Raw genomic sequence first — 20,410 nt, forward strand, 5'->3', positions numbered from 1 at the left:
CCATATTTGAACTGGTTCTGATAAAAGTGAGGTTCAGATATTGTCCACCATACTCTCATTTCCCCTTGCACTCTGGCTCCATTTTAGCACATCTTTTCTATGTGAGAAAAATTCCCCCATTCTATCTCTCCTTTTCCCTTTCTCCCAGTGCATCACTCTTTCTTACTCCATTTTTTTGGGAGATATCTCAATACAGTTGACTCACATCCTTACTTTCTGTCTATGATGAAACCTTCCAACTGTCATAATAATGATATAGTTCTTAGGAGTTACATGTATCATCTTCCCATATAAGACTGTATACAATTTAGTTTTATTGAGTCCTTTGTAATTACTCTTTATTTATTTTAAATTTTATTTGATTAATTTTTTGTGTTTATCTTTTTATGCTTTTCTTATGTCTTGGTTCCAATATCAAATTTTGTATTTAATTCTGTATTTTCATTGGGCATGGTGGAAAAAGTCTTTTCTTTCATGAAATTTCCAATTTTTCACCTAAATGATTATATTCATCTTTCCTGGATAGATTACTCTTGGATGTAATAGTAGTTCCTTTACCTTCATATTCTAAACCCTTTTTCTTAACAAGTAAACTGCTAAATCTTATTTGATCCTGACTGTGGCTTCATGATAATTGAATTGTTTCTTTCTTGCTCTTTGAAATATTTTCTCCTTAGCATTGGAGCTGCGAAATTTGACCATAATATTCCTGGCAGTTTTAATTTTGGTATTTCTTTCAGGAGGTGATTGATGCATTCTTTCAACTTCTATGTTATGCTCTCTAGATTTAAGATAACAGAGCAGTTTTCCTTTATAATTTTTGAATATATATGCATATATACATATATCTGTATGTGTAATGTAGATCTGGGATAATGAAAAATATTTGAACATCCATTTATTATTATTTGAGCTAGAATATTTTGTTTGAGAAAGATCTTCAAGGAAAGAAGCTTGCTAACTCTTAAAATCCAGAGAATAAACTGTTTGCAGAAAGATACCTGAAAAACTTACATTACATCAAGAAGATTCTGAATAAATTTTGGGTGTGGTTGATTGAACTGAAGGTTGATTGAACATTTAATTTGAATGTATAATCTTATGCCAAAAGGGGACTGCTCCCTAATTGGTTTTTATCAATGTGCCCAGCAAAACATTGGTTTTGCTGTCTCTTTCTTCTATTTCCTTCTTATCTCTATTGTAGTTTCCTCTTAGAAGGTGAAATTTTGTATGCACCTGTAGTTAGAAGATTTAGAGGTACAAGATGATTATGTTTAGTGATCAATTGGGGAGACAAGTCCCCCAATCATCATTAGGGGGGATTTTGAATTTTAGTTTTACTCCACCCTGCTTAATCTTTAGAATTTTAGCAACCAGGAATGTATACACCACCACTTAAGGATTAAGTGTGGGAGAGGAGGGTCTATGACCTGGGTGTGCTAGCACATGACAAATCAGAAACAACTGACTGACCCCCTGGACTGTCCAAAGCCAAGTTTAAGCCACTGTTGGTACATGTGAGACACAGGAAGTGATGTAAAGAACTGCTTTTATATTTTGCTTCACTTCCTGTGAGAGGGACTTTGGCAATGGAACTTGACTTGGAGAAGCTGGAGTGTGAGACCTCAGACTGCTTCCCTCAGATGAGTGTTAAGGCTGATTTCCAACTCTTTGGCTTTTTCTGGAGGCAACAGCCTCTGGGAAGGTCCCTTGGCTGAGGTCTCTGAACTTCCCCTGCCTCAGACCAGGCTGGAGCAGATCTTCTTCCCTTCTCTCTCTCTCTCTCTCTCTCTCTCTCTCTCTCTCTCTCTCTCTCTCTCTCTCTCTCTCTCTCTCTCTCTCTCTCTCTCTCTCTCTCTCTCTTTCTCTCTCTCTCTCTCTCTCTCATTCTTAATTTATTCCTTCTATTGTAAATAAACCACCACAAAATTCCATTCTGACTTGATTATTTCATTGGGATTTAGAATTTAAATCCCTGGCAACCAACAAAAAATATATTTAATCCCAACTCTAAATTTTTCCCTTAACAGAATAGAGAATCCACTTCAAAGCAAGATCAAGATTTAAGTCCTCACTCTGGCATATATTGCCTGTGTGATTCTGGGCAAGTCATAACTTCTTTGTGTTCTAGGTAATTCTCTAAGTCTATAACTTGCAAAGAGAAGATGATCTGCATAGGTAGAGTGAGTTTCCTTAGCTTGGATTTCCATATTTTCAAGAAACTACAGGTCTTAGCCTCATTTCTATGTTATTATGTAGTATTAGAAAAAGATTGTCTACAGTTATAGAGCATATCACAATCAATAAATATATATGTAAGCATCATGTGATTTGTTTTGGTCATGGAAAGCCTTGAAAAAAAGGCTAAATCCAAAATACTGATGACTTTTTTGTGGCCTGTCCCAATTTTCATTGCAGCAGTGATGGTGGCAGAATAGCAGAAAGAAGCTCTATGAATCATATTTTTAGGAAATTGATAAGCATTAATTTAATCATTGCTAACCTCATGGGAGAATATTGCCCAATCACCACTAAGTTTACACATTTCTGAAGGAATTAAACCATGTTAATGTTGATATTTTTAGCACAAATTAAATCAGAAGACAAAGTCAGTTAAATGGAAGCATGACTTAAAAGTGCTACTTGGAGAGGCAAATAAAAGAAATAACTGGTTTGGGCTCACTACTGCCTAGAGATAGTTGGGAAAACCCAAGTTTTATTCCTGTTTTGGACATAGAATAGCCATTTGACCCAGGGCAAATTGCTTAACTTCTCTCTGTCTTAGTTTTCTCATCTGTAAAATGGGAATAATGATAGAACCTACCTTACAGGATCATTATACAGAACAAAAGAGATAACATGCAAGGTGCTTTGCAAACATTATACATTTTTAAAGTGCTTATAAATGATGACTATTACATTATAGTCATTCTTGATCACCGAGAGACTACCACTATTACATTATTAATTCAAGTGAAATGTTAAATCTTTGAACGCAAAGGTTCTCTCACCATGGTAAGTCTGAGTAGCACTAACCAGAGTATGCCATATAGGAATAAGTACAGAGTAGGAACTTAACAAATGTTCCTTAATTATTGATGATTTTATGACATTGGGGGGAATAAAACCAAAAAAGTATTGGACATTTGGTTTTACCTTATGATTCTCTGGATGATCATAGGCAAAGTGTCACCATGAAGAACCTTGAAAATTATGCAATACTCTTTTTTTTGCAGAGGATAAATTAGCCGACAAATTATGCTAAGAGCTCACCAAGAATCTTCAAACATTCATATTCTGTGTATCCAATGGAAAGGCAGAGGTGAGAAAATTAAGTAATAAATAAGCCTAACACATATATACTACTTAGAACATAATGTCAATATATTAGAAATAATTTATTCAGGGATCGAATCCAAAAATGTTGGTGAGAGGCAAACATCATCACACAAGACACACACACACACACACACAAGCACACGCACACTTATTTTTGTCTTCTGCAAACAATTTCTACATATGCATAATTTTGTATGCTACAGACACAGAATTGTATGTCTACAGATACAATTCTAAGTAGAATGTATTGCAAATACTAGATTTAACAGTGTTTATAAAATTTTAATCATAAAAATTCATTTGAGTAGTTAAAACAAAATACAGCCATAGAGGCTTCTTGATCCAGGTGTCTTCTATGCATGTGTTAAGATTGTACAAGATTCTTAGATATATCTGGTTATAGAATTAACTTTGATCAACCATCCTAAAACTATTAGTGTCAAGCAAGACATCAAGTAGGGAATAACATACTTTTTAAAAATGTTTCCCCACTGCCTTAGATGATATTCTGCAGGGAGTCCAAATGGAAGAGCATTCCTATACAGATGCTGGGGCCCCACAGATGCTTTTATTTACTAATGACATCATGTTGATAGCATTAAGTTCTAGAATATTCTGGTTCCTCCTCAATGGGATAAACAGCTGTTCCAAAGCAATTGAACAATATACAAAAAAAAAAAAACTTTACATACATTGAAGGATTATTTCATAGTTGAATGGGCAGCCAATCAAATTAGTTTGCTAGTCAGTGTAGCTTTTGACAGGCACTACAGATGGACAATGATCATTGTACCATCATTGCCTGAGGAAAATGGTATGTAGGATTTCATTTGGAGAATTGGGTGATGTTTTCAGTGATCCCAACCTGGTCTCCAAGACACACAAAAACATTTTTCAAGTAATCCTATATCATAGGACCAGAGGTTCCTATATTCAATCGGAATTGAAAGGAGCCTTCCTACTGTTTTGAGCGAGGTTACCATCATCCTCAGTGACCCAGGCTCAACACTCAGGGGTCTCCTCATTCACCCTTTATAACCAATCTGTTGCCATATACTGCCAATTCTAGCATTATAGTATCTCCCTTTTATCATCTGACACTTCCTCTACCCTGTTGTAAACCCTCACCACCTCTTCCATGAACTAGTACAATAGCCTATTGATTGGTCTTTCTGCCTCAAATTTCTCCCCTCTACAGACCATTTTCTATTCACTTTTCACACTGATTTTCATAACACATAACAGAGTATTTCTCTGCCCAGTTCTATCAACTCTAGTGAATATCCTCTGCCAGGATCCTCCATTTAGCTTTCAAAGCTCTTTATAATGGTTCCCCTTCCTAACTTATTAGTCTTCTTTTTGTTCTTGCATCCCATCATATATTCTGCAATTCAGGGACCATGACATCCTTGACATTCCTTGCACATAAGCCTCCATCATCCATCTTTGAATATTTTTACTAACTTTTCCTTTAAGGGATGCTTTCTTTCTTACAATTGAAACTAAATATTGATTCCAAGGCAGAAGAGTGATAAGGGCTAGATAACTGGGGTAAAATGACTTATCCAGGGTCACAGAGCTAGGAAGTATCTAAGACCAGGACCTCCCATTTCAAGATCTGGCACTACACATTGAGTCACCTATTTATCCATGACTGTACTTTTTTCCTAGAAGTCCCTTCCTTTTTTGTCTCTGGCTCTTAGCTAGACTAAATTCCTCCTAATTCCAGCTTATGTCTCACTTTCTCAAAAATGCCATTTTTCATACTTTCCCTTTTATTACTTTCCCTCTGTTCCTGGCCAACTTACCCTGTATATTTTCTGTTTGTACATAGCTATGTACATATTATTTCCCCATTAAATTGTGAGCTCCTTGAGAGTAAGGACTAGTTAGACCATTCTTTTATCCTTAGCACTTAGCATAGTACCAGGCACATGAGAAATACTTAATAACTCATCCAATTCAACCACATCATTTTATAAATGAGTCATTTATGCAGGATCACACAGTAGCAGAGCAACTAACCTGAAAAGCTTAAATAGGTATTCTTTCCATTATATCATGTGATTTTTACTTATAGATATGCATCTGGAACAATATAATATCCAAAGGATCCCAAAAGGTGGATAAATAGTGCCCAAGGACAATGAGAAGATGTACAGTGACTGTAAATAGGCTGTGATAGATGATGTGTACAAAAATGCTTTAAAAGATGTCATGCAAGAATACTTAATGAGAAAGGAGGGAAGAGTTGTATGAGAGAGAAAAAGAGAGGGGGGTTATATGTATATAACAGTAAGGGATATGAGATGGAAGATAAGAAATTATATTGCAGGATTTATATTGCAGGATGGAAAAGATGTTAGTGGTCATTTAGTCCAAACTTTTAATTTCACAGATTAGGAAGCCAAGCCCCCAAATCTCACAGATGATGACAGACAATATCATAATATAAAGTCCCCTAGTTCTAAATCCAGTAAACTACATAAAGTCTGAGTGTTGCACTTAAGATTAAAAATTAAAAAAGCAAAAGGTCTACTACCATGTTTGTTGGGTAGATATTCTGTGGAAAACTCAAGGAGGACATAAGAATAAATTACAAAGGATGAGAAGATGTTGACAGGCTGCAGTCTACACTACTGGAGGGTATCCCATTGAGGAGATCACAGATAGAGAGCATATGGAAGAGATTCCAATAGAATATAAAAATGATATTTTATAGTGCTGGGAGGTTTACGAAGTACTTTGCTCTCAATATCCCTTTTAGGTAGGTAATATTGATAATAATCTCACTATTGTACAAATTGTTAATGATTAAATTATTTAAATAATTAAAATTAAATGATAACCAATAGAATATCACTGTTTTAGGTTTGTAAAGAACTTTACATATTATCTCACTTGATCATTACCTCAGACCTAAAAGATAGCTACTTTTATTATATATACTTTAGAGATAAGGAAACAGAGGCAGAATGAATTTCTGTCTTGTTCAGGGTCCCAGAGTTAATAAATGTTCGCACTAGAATTTGAACTCAGGTCCTCCAGACTCCAGACAGAACATTTTATCCACTGTATCACCTAGCTGTCTATTAGTAAACATCAATTTGAGTTTAATTGATTTAATAAACTCACCCAAGTAAATATCAGAGCTGTGATGTGAGTCCACAATTCCAGATTGAAAAATTTAGCACCCCTTTTCCTATTGATATCTGCCCTGTTTTGATCAACCACAAATAAATTGAATTCATTATAATGCTTTATACCTTTCAGTCTACCATCTTCAGTATACCATGGAGTCAGCTATGGAAAATTATTTGGATAAGATGTTCTTATTTTCTTTTCATAATGGTGAGGCCTTTTTTTCTCTCCTCCCATTATTTGCTTGGCCTATTTAAATTGCATAAGAGACAGAAACAACAACAAAAATCCCAACAAATTACAACAGCTCTTTTGAGGTTGAATATCCTGAGGAATACAGCCTTCATACCACTCTCTTAATACAGTAATCTGTGAGTTGAAGAACCCTTTTTAAGGACATCTCTTTGCTATGGGAGCTTAGCAAATTCCTCTGACTCAGTCACAGGCATGACTGACTATTCCAGCTCAGTGAGCCCAATGGGGGTTGCCATCTTTGTATTCGGAGCTTAAGTAATTCTGCTCCTTTGAGATGACTGAATGTATGTGAGTGAGTTGTCTAAATAAAACTGAAGGGAAGTGACTGAACAAGAAATCAAGACAGATCCATTTTATCTTCACAAAGTTGATTCGGCATTTTCAAGGGGAATTTAATTTGGGAGTAGTTTTGAATTTTTGCTCATTGGTAACCTAGTGCCTGAGGCCCAAACCACTTAAATCACTAAAGCATAACTGCCTTTATCACTAAGTATCTTTTCTTGGAGTGAAACTATCTTTTTTAGGGAGAGCCATGTTCCACGTGGTCTTTAAATCCATCCTACTTTAATTTTCATTCAACAAACATTTATAAAGTTCCTACTATATGCTATGTTTTTTGCTAGGGTATCATAACAAAAATACAAAAGCAAGAGAATTCTTGTCTTCAAGAAGCTTACATTCTTTGGAGGGGATGGATACAACATAGAAAAATGGAACTAAATACAAAGTAATTGAAAGGAGTGAGCACAGCAAATTGGAGTGAAACCAGGAGAGGAAATGTTTTTCAGAGGGGATAGCCTCTGAGATAAGCTTTGACCAAAGAGAAAAAATCTGAGGAACAGAACTGTGGAAAAGGTTCTGTATTCCCAGAACACTGGGATATACAGGAAATAGATGGGGAATAGAAAATAAATGGACACAGAAAAATGAAATGCTTAATTCAAAGGATGTCTAATAACAGTCCAACTTGGCTGGAATATAGCAAGGTATAAAGTGGGGAAATGAGAAATAAAGCAAGAAAGATGGGTTAGAACCAAATGGTGGCAGGTTTTAAATACCAGACTGAGGATTTGATTTATCCTAGAAGTAGCAGGAAGCCACAGATTGCTTTTGAGTACAGAAACAGCACAGCTTACTTCTTCCTATATAAGGAGCAAGTTTTATATTATCAGTCCACTGGGCCCCAAGTTACTATTGTGTGCCTTTCCATTTTTAGTAAACTGAGAGACCCACAGCTATCAAGGCATTGCTGAAGATCAGAATAGATGACTGTTCTTGCTTCCATCCAGTTTACCTCCAGTTAACTCTATCCTAGGCCCTATTAATAATTGGACACTAAGACCATATAATAAAACAGATCCATTTATCACAGAGATCAACATTAAATATTTTAGTCTTATTTTTGTTATTTGACATTGAGCAAGACCCTGATATCTCAGAATGCTTGTTATCTCACACATATAATTATCGGTTTTTAGGGTTCTTCAACATTCTGCATGTGCTTACCAGAGGGAATGAGAAACAGTTCAGATGGTAGAATCAAGGCACTGATTTCACTGATGTCAATTGACAGTTGTGATTTCCAAATTGCAGGTTGCAAGAGTAGGAGAGAATGAATTTCAGAGACCCCTTATACAAGGGATAATAATAAGACCCTGATTTTGTTTTCTTACTTGTTGGTTTTTCTTCTTATTCTTTCCCCAATATAATAAAGTTATATGTTTAAGTTCCTGTGGCTATGAAATTTGAATCTTCTTCCCTTCATATCTCCTTCCATACACAACCACTATAAAACCCTGATTCTTAAAGGCTTTCCCCCAAATCTTCTCTTCATCCTTTTAAGTAAGATCTTCTGGATTTTCTTCAAAGAACCCAGATATCTATTGGGTCCTTCTTTTTAGGACTATGACCATCAGTATCAGGGAAGTTCTAGAAGAATTTGCATTGGCACAATGACAAGGGACAGTGCTGGTGAATCACTCAAAATGGAGCTGCATTGTGCCTGTATTATGAATGTATGGGGGTGGAATGTAGTAGAAGACTCGAAGAGGAGGCAGATATTAATAAACTGGCTGTTAATGTCATTTGCTGCAGATTTGGCTGTTCCTGGGAAATAATCGAGACCTGTGTCTTAGAAAGGATATGACTATTCTGAGGAAATTCCTGGAAAGTTTTCTTCAGGTGATTATTTCATCAAAGATATTAGTCTTTGAGTAGAAATCAAGGGGATTCCTGCATGTGCTTGTGTTGGCCTCACCTTTGGGTATTTGTGTTGTGGTTATAATTGTGCCTCTTGATCCTCCAAGAGTCCAATTTTGACATAGAAGAATATGGGATACCACGGCATTATAGATACGGCTTCAGCTGACCCTGTGAAATTGTACCCTGTAAACCTCATGGCAAGATTGAGAGCACTAAATGTAATATTACCCTTCCTCACAACTTCATATAGTGAGAGCACCTTCTTCTGGGTTATTCTGATTCTGTGGTCAAGCTGACCAGACTTTTGTTAAAGAATGATGGGAGCTGGTAGAGGACTACCATGAATGAGTGTTTAATAAGTGCATAGTTGTTCATAGAACTTATACTGCTATGCCCCCATGTGATCATTTGAAAGTACCATTGGTAATGATCACTGAACACCTGGTTCACAGATTTATTCACTTGAATAGAATTAAAATAAATACAATGAAATTGAATTAAGAACAAAATGGAGAAAAATTTTATGTTTGTATAAGAATTTCTACGAAGTTTTCCAAATACTTAAACCTACAAATTCCAGATACAGGCTAAATGATGTGGTTCTAATTGTTTCTCAGTTGACATCAATCAACTTAAAATCAATCATTTTATCTGGAAGAAACAGGAATGATGAAAAGATTTGGACATTTGGAAGACTTGACCTTAAATCATATCTCAGAAACTTACTAATTTCAACACCTAAGCAAGTCACTTAACCATATCCACTTCAGTTTACACATCTGAAAAATGGGGAAAAATAAAGCCTCAGTTTCTCCCAATAGTGTTCCCTGAGGAAAGGACCAATTTGTACAAAAATAATTATAGCAGCTCTTTTTGTGGTGACAGAGAATTAGAAATGGAGTGAATGTCTATCAATTGGGGATTGGCTAACCAAATTTTGGTATATGTTGGTGATGTAATATTATTGTACTATAAAAAATGATGAGCAGCATGACTTCAGAAAAATCTAGAAAGATCTGCCTGAACTGATAAGCAAAAGTGGGTGGACACTGTACACACAGTAATAGCAATATTGTATGATACTCAATGGTGAAGGCAGCTACTCTCAACAGTACAGTGATCTGGGATATTTCTGAAGGATTTATGACAAAGAATGCTATCCACCTCCATAGAAAAGACTTTTGGAGTCAGATTATTCAGATCATAGCATACTAGATTTCACATTAGTCTATTTATGGTTTTATTTGGGGCTTTTGGTTCTGTGTGAGTATTCCCTTACAACAATGACCAATATGGAAGTATGTTTTGCATGACAATGCATGTATAATTCACAACAAATTGCTTCCCATCTCTGAGTGGACAGAGGGAAGGAAGGGAAGGAAACAATTTGGATCTTGTTCAAGATGGGATTAAATTACTCCAGTCTCTTCAAAGAATTGTTTCTTATCCATCACACATATATGCATATAAAAATTATTATTATATGTAATTGGGGAAAGAAAATATCTTTGAATAAAAACAATTTAAAAGAGTGTTCCCTGAACAAACCTATCTGCTCCCCATCAAATAGCAATACTGATAATAGTTTCCATTTAGTTTTGGATAGATTCAGATACAAGGGTTTCTTATCTAGGATATACTCTTAACAAAACAATGAGGATAGGGCCATTCTATTTTCCACTGGTGCATATACAATAATATAATTGTAGTTAATGGGTTTCTATATGTGTATGTGTGTGATGGATGAGAAACAATTCTTTGAAGAGACTGCAGCAATTTAAACCCATTGTAGGTCATTAAGTAAACAAATCAGAGTTTTGCTTTTAGCATAATACTGATTGCTTTTGTCCTTCTTGGATGAATCTGAAAAGTCTATCTTAGCAAAGTTCTAGTTTGGTTAGAGGATGTTGGGACCTTGTATACCAGAAACAAAAGCAAAACAACTAAAATAAGCAAGAAGAAGTCAATGATGAGGACAAATACATCTCTTTAGCTTGCAAAGATGGCTTGATAAAGGAGAGGATAGACTTCATAAAATCAGGAATAGAGAAAAAATAAATTTCATTCATTCCCTTGCAAACTACTTTGTACATAAACAATCAGCAAAGCCTTGCAACTCGACTTGAAGGTGATCATGGACTTGGCCATCACATCTCAGGTCTCATAATGTTGAAATGTGGAGTGAAAATCATTCAAATTAGATTTAGGATGGGAAGAGGCATGGGTGATATGTTAAGAGAATCCATTAATGAGGAAAGAATGTCGATTGACATTAATAGCCATAGGGTAATCCCCCTTCTAAAAATGGACTGTGTTCTTAAAGAAATGGCCTACATGACACTTTAAAAACTTGAAGCAATTTTCCCCTAGACAATGTTTAAGCAAGGGTTATAATTCTGGATCAGCCTACAAATGCCATTTGACCCTCAATATAGCTGAAATGCTTTAATTTTGCAATGAAAAAAAAAGCTATTTGAAAACAATATTGCCGCAAATGTACAGTATTTTAGCTACATTCATTATGGATAAAAATAGGCTTGTGTGGGCCGGCCCAGGGACCTAACCACCATTTATAACATTGTTTCTAGGGGAAAATGCATTCCAAGTTCCAAATTATCAACTTAGTTGTAACTTGGGAGTCATGGAACACATCTGTCTCTGACACAGCCCTGTAGACAAGAATAGAATTCCATCTCCTCTCCACATATACCCAGTCTTGAAAAGAGAATCCCTCCCCCCCCAAACCTTCCCCTTTGTAGCCTCTGAGGTAGGGAGGGAATTCCCCTGTGGTGGTGGCATTTGTAGTATCATGGTCATGTTCAAGATACTGTGATAAGAGACTATGAAAGGCATTTTTTTAATTCCAGGTGCTGACTTGTATCTGAAGGCCCCATAGCTGAAGACATTGTCCTAAAATACAAATTTGTAATCAGCACTTGATTACTCAAGAACCTTCCATAAATCCCTACTGTTTATAGGATAAATTCCAACTCTTCTACTTGACTTTTAGAGCTTTTGGTAATTAAATTTCAGCCTGACTATCTAGGTTTATGACACATTTTCATGTTTCATGCCTTCTACCTTCCAGGTTAACTGACTCAATTTCCTAAACTTAGTCTTCCATGTCCTACTTCCATATCTTTGCACAGACTTAGCCTCATGACTGGACTTTATTCCCTTCTCACCTCTTCCTCTTAGAATAGCTCCCTTCAAGTTTCAGCTCATGTCATCTCTTTCCTGACCCCTTTCCTCAAGATATTCTTGACCTGGGAGTTCATGGATCCTAAAGGAGCCCATGGATAGATTATGGAGGGGGCACTACATAATTGGACAGAAAAATAATCACCATTGAATCTTCACTAACCTCTACCTTCAAATTAGGCATTTCCTTCAATTATTTAAAAGCACAATTCTAAAAGGAGACACATAGTTTTGGCTAGACTCACTTCTAATGAGCTTCAGGACAAACAAGAAAGGCAAAGAACCTAAATGATTAGTGTTCTCTCCCTCTTCAAATAATCACGTATATAATTTTCTATTTACAGCATATTACTCAGTAGATCATAGTCTTACCTTGAAGGCAGGAAAATTTCATTTGTTTCCCTCTTTCTCACCAGGGCAGTGCAAGGTACTATGTATATAGTAGGTACTTATTGCTTTTGGAATTTATTATTTAACTGGCTTTCCAGGTGTATTTTTTTCAGAGCTACTCTGTGCAAGATACAATGACAAACACTAGGGCTACAAAGATGACAATGAATCCATTTCAGTAGCCAGTTGCTGCCAAAGAAGGCACGTCACCAGACCAGATTCAAGCTTTCAGTGTTTATCTACAGACTTTAGGAAAATCTTGATTTGTCCTCATCTGTCTTTTGCTACTTTGAAAAAAAAAAACAATGAGCAGCTCAACTGGGAAACTTGTCAAGAATCATCTATGAATAACACTCTTAACATTAGATTAAGGTTGTCAGAATGATGAAACAATATGGCAGTGAAATGCTAGGCAATAATTATATATTTAGATTGGTCCAAACCTGTGATTTCATGGGGGTAGGGAATCCCCTGTGTGGAAACACTCTCCATCAATATTGATGTAGAGAATTTCCTGTAGGAATAAAGAGGTTAAGTAAATCCCTCAGTCATACAGCTACTCTATGTGAGAGGAAGACCTTGAATGAATGAATGTCTCCCTGACTCTAAGGCCAGCCCTTTGTCTGCTACACCAGCTACCTTTTGCCTCAAGGTCTTTTTTGAAACAGAAACAGGGTCAGCTTTAAGGATTTCCAGTAAGCGACTGTTAAATTTATGGTTGGACTGAATATATTTAATTGGTTGCCAGAGATTTAATTACTAAATCCCAAAAATGAATTACTAAAGTCAGCCTTTACACTTACCATGTGTCAGTTCAATCAGCAGATTCTTTATCAGCCTCAACTCCAGTAGAAGGAGGTTCCACTCTAAGTGTGAGTCGCCACTCCAAGATTATCTCTTCACTCCAACTGTGTCTCTCCACTCTAAGTGTCTCTCTCCATTCCAAGTGTGTCTCTTCCCTCCAAGTCCCTGTGTGTGTCTGTTTCCATTTTTTCACTTGTGTCACTTCCCCTAAATTTTTATGTCTATCAATCATAGCCAACACTCCACTCCAGAACTTTCCACTCTTTCACACATAGGTCACAGACTTCAATGTAGGAAATGGGTGTTCACACCTTTTTGTGCTTAAAATCCAAAATGGGTAGATCTCCATACTCAACTTTAAGTACTGGGCTTACATTTTGGGTGATTAAAATCTAAAAATAGACAGGGGATTACAATTTAATCTTCACAGTAAAGAAAGAGCTAATACCTTCATTGTTACAATCAGGGGAGAGCCAAATCCAATCTGCACAGGACCTTCCTATTCCCAGGATGCATTAATTTAGCAATAACAGTTTCTCTCATGATAGCTAGTTATAATCAAGAGACTAAAACCTTTTTTTTTTTCCTCAGAAGTACAAGTATAAAAAAAGGCTATAGAAAACCAAAGGAAAATTTGTTTGGATAAAATAATGTAGTGGGAGTGTTGGAACATTCAGAGAAGCATGGGTTACTTTGGTAAAAGTGTAAGAAGGAAGTATTGAAAGGTCAATAGAGCGATAAATTATTGCTGTTCAGTCATGTCATGTTCAGTCAACTCTTCATGAGACCATTTGAGGTTTTCTTGGCAAAGATACTGGAATGGTTTGCCCTTACCTTCCCAACCTCATTTTACAAAGGAGGAACTGAGGCAAACAGGGTTTAAGGGACTTGTCCAGGGTCACATAGCTAGTGATATTCTGAGTTCATTTGACCTTCGATTTGTTTTCGACTGCACTGCCTAGCTTTCTTGAGGTATGGAAGACAATTGTCTCTCTGACAAGATTGTCAAAGCTTAATATTGTAATATTAAAATTAATATTCAATAACTCCAAATATTATATCGTATAAGATTTATTAATAATCACTTGAAGCAGAAGAAATAAAAGGATAAAAGTAAAAGCCTGAGTAAAGGCAGCTTTCTCAGCCACATTAGCAGGAAAAGAGAGAGGCAGGGCTACACAAAACACATCCTCCCTACATTAGCACATAACGTGAGAAGGAATATGGGAAGCTGGGAAAGAGTTTCTGGGGAGCAAATTCTAATTATACAATATTGAAAAATCACTTCAATTTCTTTCTGATTCAGTCTTCTCATATGTAAAGTGAGGAAAATAATAGCACTTTTCTCCCAGTTTGTTGGGAGGATGAATTGAAATAATATCTGTAAGGTGGTTTATAAACTTTGTTTTGTTTTGTTTTTTAAAGAGGGAGAGAACAACTGAGCAAAAGCAATAGAGTGGATTGTTAACTCTCACAGATTAGGGGAGCAGAGTATAGGAAGGCTGAAGAGTGAGTTTCATGAAACTAATGGGGACAAAGATGATGATGATATAATAAAAATGGTATGATGCTATATCATATGATGTAACATAATAATAACCTAACATTGGATAATATAATGCCATATAATGTTACCTGCATTATATATTATATTATTATTGTCATCATCATCATTTCCACTGGTTTTATAAAATAATATTTAATTTTACTAAATATAATCTAATGGTTTATACTTATATAATTTATTTTTGTATCCATTTATAATAAATATGTATTACTCTCATTACATATCACTTTAAAATTTGCAGATTGTTTCGCCTATATTATCTCGAAGAATGCTTTGAGCTAAGTGTTATTCTTAACCTCATTTTACAAAAGAAGAAACTGAAGCTGAAAGATATTAATTAAAATGTTTTAGATAGAATTTGAACTCATGTTATCCTCAGACCACTCAGTCTTCTATTCACTGAGCCACCTAGCTATCATTAAGTGCCACTGGTCTTGAAGTACACCTTCAAGTCTGGCTCAGTGGGATATTGGAAATCACACTTGTATTCAGTAGTATGACTCTTACTTTGGGACTTTCCAGCTACATGGCCAAGGTCATATCATATATTATGAGTCTCAAGTTTCTCATGGGTAACCTGGAACTAATAATCTCTGCAGTGTGTGCCTATCTAATTAAAGGAAGCTTTCATGATGCTTCTACTAGAGAGCTGGCCTTGGAGTAAGGGAAACTTTGGGGCACAAGTCCTTTAATGTACAAAGACTCTCAAATAGTGGCCATCACAACCTCTGTGTCCCAAAGCCCTCTCCAAAACTATAAGGTGCAGGGCATGTGTCTGTCTAAATTGGAAGAAACTCTTCAATGGGACTCCTTTGAAATCATATATATGTCCAGAAAAAAATCTAATTTCAGGAATTGTATGGGTCAGGTGTTTTCTAATTCACAGATCAGTTCCTGGAGCCTGATAGTGTGATGGTGGTGTTGCCAAGAAAACACTGGCTTTAGAGTTTAGGTATCCATGTTAAATCACAATTCTGTTCATTATAAAATAGGTACCCTCAGCCAAATCATTCAGTTCCTTTGGTCTTTAGCATCCTCATTTATAAAATGAGAGCTTTGGACTAGATGACCTCTGAGATTCCTTCCCCACTAATTACATTATTCTATACAGATTTTTGGACTTGATATAAAAGAATATATCATTTTTGCCTTTATTTCTCCTTCCCCTGGCAAACAAGACTTTCCCATATTTATTGGGTTATAACTGGGATTTTGTAAATGCCAGAAACTCCTGGTGAAAATTACTCCACCACTCGAGGTAGCCAATTATTTTTGTAATGTATTATTTTAGAGTTGCCTGCACACTAAAGAGTCCATAAAATGACTTGCCTATGGTCACATAGCCAATATGTTTTCCTGAACTCCAACCTCCTACTTGATGTAGTCTCTAAACTAGCACACAGTGTTATTTAATTAATAACTAACCTGAATTGCTGGTTTCAAAAAGATCTTTGGTTCTCCAAGTTTCAAGTTCCTCATCCTTGAGATAAAAGGGTTAGATAAGCTATATTCTGAGCCTCTTTTAAGATCTCACATTCAATGATGCTATAGACCTTTAAAAGAAAAGTAAATTATGATTTTTACAGCTGGGTATTAGGAGACCTGAATTCATATCTGGCCTCGATCACTTAGTAGCTGTGTGACGCTGAGCAAGTCACTTAATTCTGTTTACCTCAGTTTCCTTACCTGTAAAATGATCTGGAGAAAGAAATGGCAGACCATTCCAATATCTTTGAGAAGAAAATCCCAAATGTTGTTATAAAGAGTTTGACAGGATTAAAAAATGACCAAACAACAACAAACTTTATAATATAATAAAAATGAGTTTAAACTAAAAGATTAAGCAATGGTGACAACCACTCCTAGACTACCCAACTAGCTTCTTAGTTGTTCTTCCTATCTCGTTTCTATTAATTAATTCCAAATCCATTACCCACTGAATCAATCAACTGTTTTTCCTGAAGTGTACTCCCCATTCAATAAATGACAGACTTTTGATTATAGAACTAAATATAGACTCTTCTGTGTGGCATGTAAAGCTCTTCAGAATCTGGGTCAATTCTACTTTTTTTCCAATCCTATTACACATTACTTTCCTCTATAAATTCTATAATCGATTCAAATAGACTCTTGCTGTTTCTTGTATTTGATTCTCTATCTCCTACCTCCAAGTCCTTGCACTGTCCACCCCCTCATGTCTTTTAGATAAGAACAATATATATTCACATCAAGAGAGGTAAACAAGCAAAATCAAAATATAAAAGAACAATAAACTGCTAAATCTATATGTCAAATGGCATAATTTCTTGAATTTATAAAAAAAAAGCTAGTCCAAAATGTGAAGCAGATGATGAGTCTCAACTTCAGAAGACATCAGTATTATTCTTTCAGAACAGGAAATATCTGCTTAAAAAATAAAAGAAAGCAGAGCTAAAGAGAAATATTATAATTGAATGACAATGTTTTCTTCTCTGGTGGGAATATTAAACAATATATCCATGGATAAATGGAGAGATTAATAGATAGTGGACATTTTGATAGATAAGTGAAAAAGTATATGAATAGATTTTGAAAGACATTCAAACTATCATAAATCATATTTAAAATGCTATTAATGTGTCATTTAAAGAAAAGAAAACAAATGAGGTTCTATATCACACCCCTCAATATGATATTGATCATAAAAAATTAAAATAGCCAATATTATTGAGGTTTTGAGAAATGGGAACATAAATACATGATGAAACAATGAATTATTTTTAGTTGTTCTAGAAAACAAGTTGGAATTATGTAAGTAGAGGAATTCAACCACTCATATCTTTTAACCCAGTTATACAACAACTATTGGGAATGTACTCTGAGGAAGCAAAAAACACAAAGGCTATCTTTATATTCATGTGTGGGTATGGGTATGACTGTGTGGATGTGAGTGTATGTGTGTGTGTAGGGATGTGTGGATGTGAGTGTGTGTGATTTTAGCACTGATTTTTATAGCACAAAATGACTGGAATCATAGTGATTCCATGTTTTGGGGAATGGCTGAACAAATCATAGTATGTGAATAATAAATTAATATTGCATATTAGAAAGGTTGAATATATGGTATTCAGCAAAAATGGAAGACTTGGCTGAACTGATGCAGAGGGAAGGAAGTAGATAAAAGGAGAACAACATGCAATGACATATTAATTAATACAATAACATAAATGAAAATGCCATTGAAAGATAGTATGATTGCTCTAGCTTCAGGAACAACATTGCCTCCACAGAAAAGATGATGAAACACATCTTTCTCCTTTCCCCTGAGAAATAGTGGAAGACCAATGCGGAATATTATATAAGCTATCTGCTGCAACCAGTGTGAATGCTCGATTTGTTTAATTATCTTTTGTTTCAAGGGAAGTTTTGATGGGAAGAGAGTCCATATTAGAATTTTTCTGAGGCATAAAAACAAATATCCTTAATACATGTTTTTTATAAGAGGAAATATATAATGCATTTAGAAAAAAATTAACTCGGGCATGGAAAAAGAATTTGTGTACATCTTTACTCTATCACACTTCCATCTATCAAATGAGTGAGCATTTATTAAGTGACTACTATGTCTGGGGATTGAAATAATGGTGAGATTTGGGGGAGGCGATGGGATTAGATGTTAATACATAGAGTCAATATCAGAAGATCACACTTTTGGGAAGGCTACTGTACCAGTCCAGGCAGAGCCTATAATGAAGTATTGACACACAGACCACTATATAACAAGGACAGATGATTGTATTTAATAAACAAGGGAAGGTGAATGGGGATTTGGGATAATCTAAACTAAGGTCAATCTACCTAAAACCCCAGATCCAAATATCTCTTCATAGAGATTTCTTCTGAGAGAATTTCCTACTCTAACCCTCCCTAACTGCCTAAATCCCGAGTCCCTGATCTTAACTAACCTACAACTAAACCCTTCCAAGCTGGAATTAAGGAAAGGGTCTGTGTAAGGCTTTGCTAGGGCCAGGGAAGATCTTAGATCCAAAAGGATCTGGACTCAATCTCACAATCACTGCAGATGGTTCAGGTTCACCAGGAACTGCCTCGATGAAATACAGCAAGCAAAACAGCAAACAGGAAAGGACAGGATTAGCCACCAAGGAAATTTGCAGCCACCACCTCCAGATATTCTCCAGAGAGACAGTTAACAGCCCAAGTCCCAGCCCAACCCTTCCTTCAAAGTTTCAGAATCCTCTGCTGGTCTCCTACCACTTCTCTCTGTGCAAACTTACACACTTTCCTATATAATTTAACTTTCCTTATAATGGGATGCAAGGGCAAAAATGAAGCAGACTTTGCCATAGAACAAGTTATCTTCTCTCAAGGGAGATGTACCCATAAGTTCATAAATCTTATAGGCTCCTAAATTAAAGGTGGAAGGGGGCAAGGAGGGCACCTAATCTAATCCTTTCATTTTTAAAGATAAGAAAACAGTTCTGGTAATGTTAAATGACTTATCCAGAGAAAAAGAAAACATTGAAACTGGAACTTGCCAGTTCCTGTGACTCTAGAATGTCCTTTCTACAGTTGTATATGGTACATAATATGTAAGGTTATATACACATATATATGTGGGCATGTAGTTGATGTAATATATAGAATGCAAATCTGGGAGTCAGGAAGACCTGAATTCAAATCAAGGTTCAGAAACTTACTAGTTGTGTGACCCTGGACAAGTCACTTAACCCTGTTTGTTTCAGTTTCCTCATCTATACGATGAGCTGGGAAGAAAATGGAAGACCTCACCAGTATCTTTACCAAGAAAATCTCAAAGGGGGTCACAAAGAGTAGGACATGACTATAACAACTGAACAACAAGAAGAAGACACATATACACAAAATAAATAAAAAATGCTCTTGGGGAGAAATGGAATTTTAAGTGCTTGCATGATTTTTTTAAAAAGAAACTGTCCTGGAATTAATGGATTAAAGGATTTGGGAAATCATCTAATCCAACTTCCCCATTAAAAAAGTATATATTTATATACAAATATGTATTATATAATATAGACTAAAGATAAAAGAGTTAAACTAAAATCTCACAAGTAATAAGATATACAAAATATCCCACTGACCCTCTTTCCATTATTCCAATAATATTCATTAGAATATAAATTCCTTGAGGGCAAGGACTTTCATTTTTGTCTTTTGTTCCTAGCAAGTTTTGGACACATATTTGGAGAATATTTAAATGCTCCCTTATAATCTGATCACAACATTGAATAGAAACCCCATGGCATAATGACCACTTTGTACTTCTTCCCTTAAAAAGTTCTCAAACTTGGCCCCCTCCAATTGGATCTGTTTTATAGCTGGATGCTGCTTAGTTTGTTGTTGTTCAGTTGTTTCATTCATGCCCAACTCTTTATGATGCCATTTGGGGTTGTCTTAGTAAAGCTAAGTTACTAAAGTTTAGTAAAGAGTGGTCGCCATTCTTTCTCCAGTTCATTTACAGATGAGGAAACTGCT

This window comes from Monodelphis domestica, chromosome 7, assembly GCF_027887165.1.
Source record: "Monodelphis domestica isolate mMonDom1 chromosome 7, mMonDom1.pri, whole genome shotgun sequence".
NCBI classification, from domain to species: Eukaryota; Metazoa; Chordata; class Mammalia; order Didelphimorphia; family Didelphidae; genus Monodelphis; species Monodelphis domestica.